The sequence below is a fragment of the Oratosquilla oratoria genome, chromosome 31 (assembly GCF_046742065.1).
Source record: "Oratosquilla oratoria isolate Oo_2021 chromosome 31, ASM4674206v1, whole genome shotgun sequence".
NCBI lineage: Eukaryota > Metazoa > Arthropoda > Malacostraca > Stomatopoda > Squillidae > Oratosquilla > Oratosquilla oratoria.
Window position 1 is genome coordinate 12735681 of NC_134807.1, and position 7497 is coordinate 12743177.

Genomic DNA, 7497 nt, shown 5'->3' on the forward strand with positions numbered 1-7497 from the left:
AATTCAATTCAATTCTTGTTCTGCATGAGGGGACGGAGAGTGGGGGAGGGGGGTCGCCGATTAAATTAAGCGGCCTTGCTGTGGACGTAGCCCAGTGTGATAACCTCATACTGTTGAAATGTTCTTTGAGAAGCCTAGATTTCTGTGAGCGAAGTAATATTCTAGTTATTCAAATGGAGGTTGGAGGCAGGATGCTGAAGGAAAAATAAACCAGTGTGATGGAATTATTTTTCTTAATTTGAACGCGTCAGATAATAGAAAATGCTTTTCGTGCCCAAAGAATAGTTATCTTATCTTATTTATCTTGTTAATTAATCAATTATTAATTCATGTGTATTTTATTATTCATGATATTTATTTACTTATTTACAAATTACGCATTATCTTCATTCATTTATATATTTACTTAATTTATTGATTAATTAATCTATTTTTGTTTACTTGTCTACTTCTTTCCATTATTTGTTCATTTATTTATTTATCTATGAATAGATAAACAAACACGTAAATAATAAACAATTTAATAAAGAAATAAATAAGAATAAATAAATAAATAGATAAGTAAACACACAAATCTATCAATCATTCAAATCTACAAAGGGATTCTTGCCACTTATATGGAAGGTAGCCAAGTGAAAGAGATTGATAATTATTTAATTTTGGCCTGGGAAGAATTCTACTTTGCCAAAATATAACATAACGTATAGGTAGGCAACCCTTGGCACGCCAAACCCAGAGATCATCTTGATAAGATAAATAATATATATATATATATATATATATATATATATGTTTTTTTTTTTTTTTTTTTTTTTTTTTTTTTTTTTTTTTTTTTTTTTTTTTTTTTTTTTTTTTTTGTAGTGACCATTGGGAACTGCATGATGTGCTGGGTTGCGGGCGAGGTGGAGAGGAGACGAGTTTTTTAATTCTAAGATTTGGCTGATTTTGGTACCCACACATTATTAAGCTTTGCCATCCCTGAACCTAAAGTAAGGAAATTTGGTGATATGTAATTTGGCGACAAACAATTTGGCGAAATGGAATATGACCTTCCTCTCAACTGTCGTTGTCGGTTGGTTGGCTGGGGGGGGGGGATTTTGAATACAAGAACTAATCGAAGCGTGATGGTGGATAGGCCTATAGCTCTACATGGTGTGATATATTCGTTTCTTATAATATGTTATGCATAGGAATTAAAACAAATAGATAATACTAGTATCTGTAGTTGTAACTTGGATCATGTTGAAATTCTTCGAAGTTCACGTGCAAGTCGGCACAACGCCAGTAGTAAGTAGTTCATTGTAATACTGTTGTTTCACAAAGTCCGAGTATATATTTGTTCTTCTAAAGTTGCTCGAATTATTTTATATATTACTGTAAAGATAGATTATAAAGATATATTTTTTCAGTGCACGTAAAAACTAATAGAATACATCAAATTTTCATGTTATATTTTACATAATATATTCTGAAAATGTGTGGTGAAAGGAATTATAATTTTGAATAGGTAACCAATCAACGAAACGAAAAACGTTAAGCGATGACTTCACTAGAATGAAGACGATCAAATAATGCAGCAGATTTAGTGTTACTTTACAAAAGCCTAGAAATGCAATAATATATATATTTGTCCACCTACAATGTAAATGCATAGTAGCGTTGATTTAATGTTAATTCAAAATTGTAATTAACAACCCTCTTTAATGAAGATTAGAAGTTTAACATGAAATTCAAATGTTAAGCTTATATATATATATATATATATATATATATATATATAATATATATATATATATATATATATATATATATATTTTTTTTTTTTTTTTTTTTTTTTTTTTAGTGACCATTGGGAACTGCATGATGTGCTGGGTTGCGGGCGAGGTGGAGAGGAGACGATTTTTTTTAATTCTAAGATTTGGCTGATTTTGGTACCCACACATTATTAAGCTTTGCCATCCCTGAACCTAAAGTAAGGAAATTTGGTGATATGTAATTTGGCAAAACGTAATTTGGCGACAAACAATTTGGCGAAATGGAATATGACCTTCCTCTCAACTGTCGTTGTCGGTTGGTTGGCTGGGGGGGGGGTGGATTTTGAATACAAGAACTAATCGAAGCGTGATGGTGGATAGGCCTATAGCTCTACATGGTGTGATATATTCGTTTTTTATAATATGTTATTCATAGGAATTAAAACAAATAGATAATAATAGTATCTGTAGTAACTTGGATCATGTTGAAATTCTTCGAAGTTTACGTGCAACTCGGCACAACGCCAGTAGTAGGTAGTTCATTGTAATACTATTGTTTCACCAAGTACGAGTATATATTTGTTCTTCTAAAGTTGCTCGAATTATTTTATATATTACTTTAAAGATAGATTATAAAGATATATTTTCTCAGTGTACGTAAAAACTAACAGAATACATCAAATTTTCATGTTATATTTTACATAATATATTCTGAAAATGTGTGGTGAAAGGAATTATAATTTTGAATAGGTAGCCAATCAACGAAACGAAAAACGTTAAGCGATGACCTCACTAGAATGAAGGCGATTAAATAATGCAGCAGATTTAGTGTTACTTTACAAAAGCCTAGAAATGCAATAATATATATATTTGTCCACCTACAATGTAAATGCATAGTAGCGTTGATTTAATGTTAATTCAAAATTGTAATTAACAACCCTCTTTACTGATAATTAGAAGTTTAACATGAAATTCAAATGTTAAGCTTTGAAATGTAGTATTTACGTATGGAATGCACTTATAAATTAACAATTTCTAAATAATAGATTTATTATACTATCTTGTAAAATTGCACTGATTGATGAACAATAATCTTATTCTAATCTAGTAGAGGTAGGATGTCGGTACATGAAATTCAAACTCTAATTTTCAAGAAATTGATCGACCTGTTTGCTTTTTTCTTTTTCTTTTTCCTAGCTGTAGGCAAGACTACGGGCAAGTGTAACACGCATTTCAAAAATATCATAATTTTAAAATATATATATATCAATCGTCTTTCAAACACGTATTAAAAAATTATCTTTCAAATAGATCATTGTTTGGTGAAGAAACTCATGAAGTGTTTTGATACGACATTGAAGTCGACAAGATGACGCGCATTTCAAAAATATGATGATCTTTCAAACGATAATTTTGAAAAACAGATATGTTTAATCATACTTCAAATACATGTTTTAATATTAGTTTTTATTATTTTTCAAACATATAATTGTTTGGTGAAGAAACTCATGAAAAGGTTTGATACATTAAAGTTGACATTTGTTGAGAGTTGGGTGATGTGCGGGTCACGGGTTCAAATAGTTTGGTAATCCTTCTATTTACACTGTTACTGAACATGCCATGTTACGAGATTTATCTGTTTTACAGTATTACTTAATTAGTGATGTGATAAGTGTGTATTAGTACAAGTGTCGCAAAAAATTAATCTGTTCTGTGATATACATGTGAGACAAGTGGACGGAGCCCAATAAGAAAGACGACATTTAAAATGTGTACCTTGACACGGTAAACAGTGAAAGTAGATTTTTTTTTGTATTATCAAGTGTCAAGCGGACTTACTCCCAGGAATGTGTCATCCTATTGTTAATGTAAGTACACAACATTATTGTACACTACAATGATATGTTAAAGTGATCTTTGGAAACGATTTGTGTGATAAATTACTGTGAATTCAACAATGAAACAGAAATATCAGTTTCCCCTTCCATTCAACCATTGGCAATGCGTGTTGCCGTAACTCATATTTTGTTAATTTGTACAAATGTTTTTCTTTATTTGAAATTTGATATTCTAGTCTCCAGTATTTGAAACCAAGAGGACTTAAGAGTTAAGAATCAACAAAATTCTGTATATCAGAAGATCATAAGCATAATATTCTAGTATATATTACAATATTTTCGAAAAGCATTATTACGAATTTTATTTGGAAATTTCTATATGTTGGAGAGTTCTGAATTTAGGAATTTCTAGCAGAAAGAAGTATGATTTTTATATACTAGAGTAGGGGGTAAATTTTTATTTAGGCACAAAATAAATGTTATATTCGTGTTGAGACCTAAAATCTATTATGCTGGTAAAATGGAAAAAAAACCCTAGGTGGATGATATAGGCTATGAATGTAATTTAATCCACAATAGGTTGTGCCGTTCCATAAATGTTAGCGTGAGTGTCCTGCAGTGGACCATTTTTGGTTCGACATATTTTTAAATTTTGTTTTTGTATTTTATTTTATTCTTATTATTTTTTTTCCATTAGTCATATTTTTATTTCTAGAACCTATACAATGTCCTTGTTACCTTGAAAAGTGGCCTAAACTAAGCAGTTAGCCTAAATGAGGTAATTAACGCACTGTGAGGTGGTTGGATTCGCTATTAGTCATTCATTTGTAATGCAGATTTACAATCCAACTTGTTCAATGTGTGAAGATGCACATATATTACTCTTAAAGTACATACATACATACATATACCAAAGGCTTTTCCCCCTTACACGGGGGGGGGGGTAGCCAAAAAGAAAAAGGCATAGAAACCACTCCCACCCATTCCATCCCCTACATATCCCACTCCCCTCCACCCTCCTCCCTCCCTCTCATCTTGGCACCTCCTGGATGACGGGTCATCCCTGCATCCTGTCCATTGCCCTTTATCAGAAGCAGTGTTGCAAGACACAGCACATCCACAGCAAGGCCGCTTCATAAATTCGGCGACCCCCATCACCGTCCCCTCATGCAGAAAAGGAGAAGACGGGGAGAAATCCCATCGGGCTGCGTCAAATTAGCATAGAATAAACTTTTTACTTTTGCAAGTTCGAAGATTTTGAGGCTCGTACAAACAACGGTTACGAAATTATAAACATTGTATAGCATCTGCGTTAGCGGAATTAATTTCGTTATCGATGATATAGATAATGATACATCTGTATGCTTTGGACTCAGCTCGTTCTGGGCACATGTGAAGATGGCGTTAGAGGAATTATTATTTATTTGTTTTAATGTTTGCCAACTTATGAGGCGCTCGTTGAAGTGATGCTTATAGATGTCCACACACACACACACACACACACACACACACACACACACACACACACACACACACACACACACACACACACACACACACACACACAGTTAATGAACGAGGAAGTGGGAAATAAGTGGAGAAGAGAGATATGGCAGAAGGCGAGGGTAGAGATATATAGCAGGTGGGAGAGAGAGAGGAAATAAGAGAGAAAGAGAGGGGAGAGAAAAAAGAGAGACAGATGGAGGAGTGGAGGGATGGAGATGTACATAGCAGGGGGAACAATAAAGCGAGAGAGAGAGAGAGAGAGGAAATAAGAGAGAAAGAGAGGGGGGTAGAGAAAAGAGACACAGATGGAGGAGTGGAGGGATAGAGATGTGCATGGCAGGGGGAGCAATAAAGCGAGAGAAAAAGGAGGGAAAGAGAGAGAAAGGGGAAATTAGAGACTCATGACGGGGTGGGGGGAGTATTACAGTGAGAGATATGACGGGGGTGGGGAAGAGAGAGACAGAGGTATGGTGGTGGTGGGGAAACAAAAAAGAGAGAAGGAGGAAGTACATAGAAAGAGAAATATGGCGGGGGGTGACGGTTACAGATAGTGAGAGAGGCAGTGAGTGAATGAGAGAGGGAGAGATAGCGGAAGGGAGAGAAAGAGAGGAGAGAGGGAGGGATAGAGGGAGAAAGAGATGGGGAGAAATGGCAGGGGGAGTTAGAGATGATGGGTAGGGGATCACAAAAAAGGATCACAGTACTGCAAGCTGGCACCCTACACTATTGGACAAGTATTCACTTGGTCTTCACTTGGTCTTTTGGATCACGTGTTCGACTCGTGATCGACAGCTATTTCCCTCCTGGAAGAGAGCTCAGAGCTCGTAGGTCCGATCTATGGGTAATGCTATGACCTTTCACACACACATGTGTGTGCATGTGGAAAGTCGCAAACTTTCCCATAGATCGGTTCATGTATGAACTTTGAGCTCTCGTCCTGGAGGGTAATTGCTGTCGATTATGAGTCCAACACTTAATCCAAGACTGTTGATTCATATACAATCATTACCCTTATATAGAACAATACGAGGTCTGTGGTCTCGAACCGGAAGGGTAATAGCTGACGATCACGGGTCCAACACGCGTTCCTAACCCTTGGTGATATATATATATATATATATATATATATATATATATATATATACATATATATATATATATATATTATATATATATATATATATATATATATATATATATATATATATATATATATATATGTATATATTAATTTGAATATAAATATTGAATAATTTCACACTGTATAATTTTGTCAGCGTTGTACATCAGTGTTGTTACATGATCAGTATAGTCGAGCTAATTACACTGATTTGAGACCCCATTCACAACAACAACCGTTACAAAGACCCGACTAACAACCTTACCAAGCGCAATAAAACCTCTATGGTGAGGATGCTCCGTCCCCGAGAGATTAGAGCGAGGGTCCTGCAGTGGGTCCTCAAGTTAGGGAGTTGAAAATTAACTATGGTTTGAGATTTGAACTATCTGTCTATATAGCAAGGGTTTCCCCTTATAAGGGAGGTAGTCAACTCAGAGGCATGAATCTACTCCCACCCATTCCACTCCCATCCACCACCCTTACCCCCCTCTCATCTTAGCTCCTCGTGGATGACGGGTCATCCCTGTATCCCGCCCACTGTCCGGGTCAGAAGCAATACAGCAAGACACAGCACGGCCGCTTTATATATGGCGTTATCACACTGGGGGTATTTTTCCTCCGATTGTTGGAGCAGATCTGCAGCCCGCAGCTTTCGGGAAGGATATGCTGGAGGAAAATAACTTTCCTCCAGCATTGACATTCTGTGTATTTTTATTGAGAAGACAAAATAGTTTGCCGGAGTGATTTTATGGCGAAAAGAAAATGCCGGGGGTGGGCGGTACCACCGATTGATTGGAGGTTGGAGGAAAACTAGCCCAGTGTGATAACCTCTCTGCACAGCAATTCTCCACCCCCCACCTCCCCATCCCTTCATGTGTGGTTTGAAGTATTAATAATAACAATAGTAGTACTAGTAGTAGTAGTAGTAGCAGCAGCAGCACCAGTAGCAATAGTAATAGAAGAGATGTTAAGGGTTAGATCGAGTCTTGGAACGTGATTTAGGTTAGGACCCACACACACACACGCACACACACACACACACACACACACACACACACACACACACACACACACACACGCAAATACACTTATATATCCTTAGTTTCCAGTTATCAAATCTAAATATCAGAAACCAATGATTATATTGTAACTGCACATGAATTTGAGGCTAGGTAGGAGACGGGACCCGACGAGTGTTGCTCCTTTCCTGTATACTACAGTCAGGTATACACACACACACACACACACACACACACACACACACACACACACACACACA

The 7497-nt window shown here is 35.9% G+C and overlaps 1 long non-coding RNA gene across 1 annotated transcript in view; it reads left to right on the forward strand.

The window, feature by feature from the left end:
* Positions 1-3339: 3339 nt before the first annotated feature.
* Positions 3340-7497, forward strand: part of LOC143041448 (uncharacterized) — a 196702-nt gene continuing 192544 nt past the window's right edge. The window contains exon 1 of the long non-coding RNA XR_012967805.1: positions 3340-3622. This is a non-coding gene — a long non-coding RNA (uncharacterized LOC143041448). The remainder of the gene's footprint in view (positions 3623-7497) is intronic.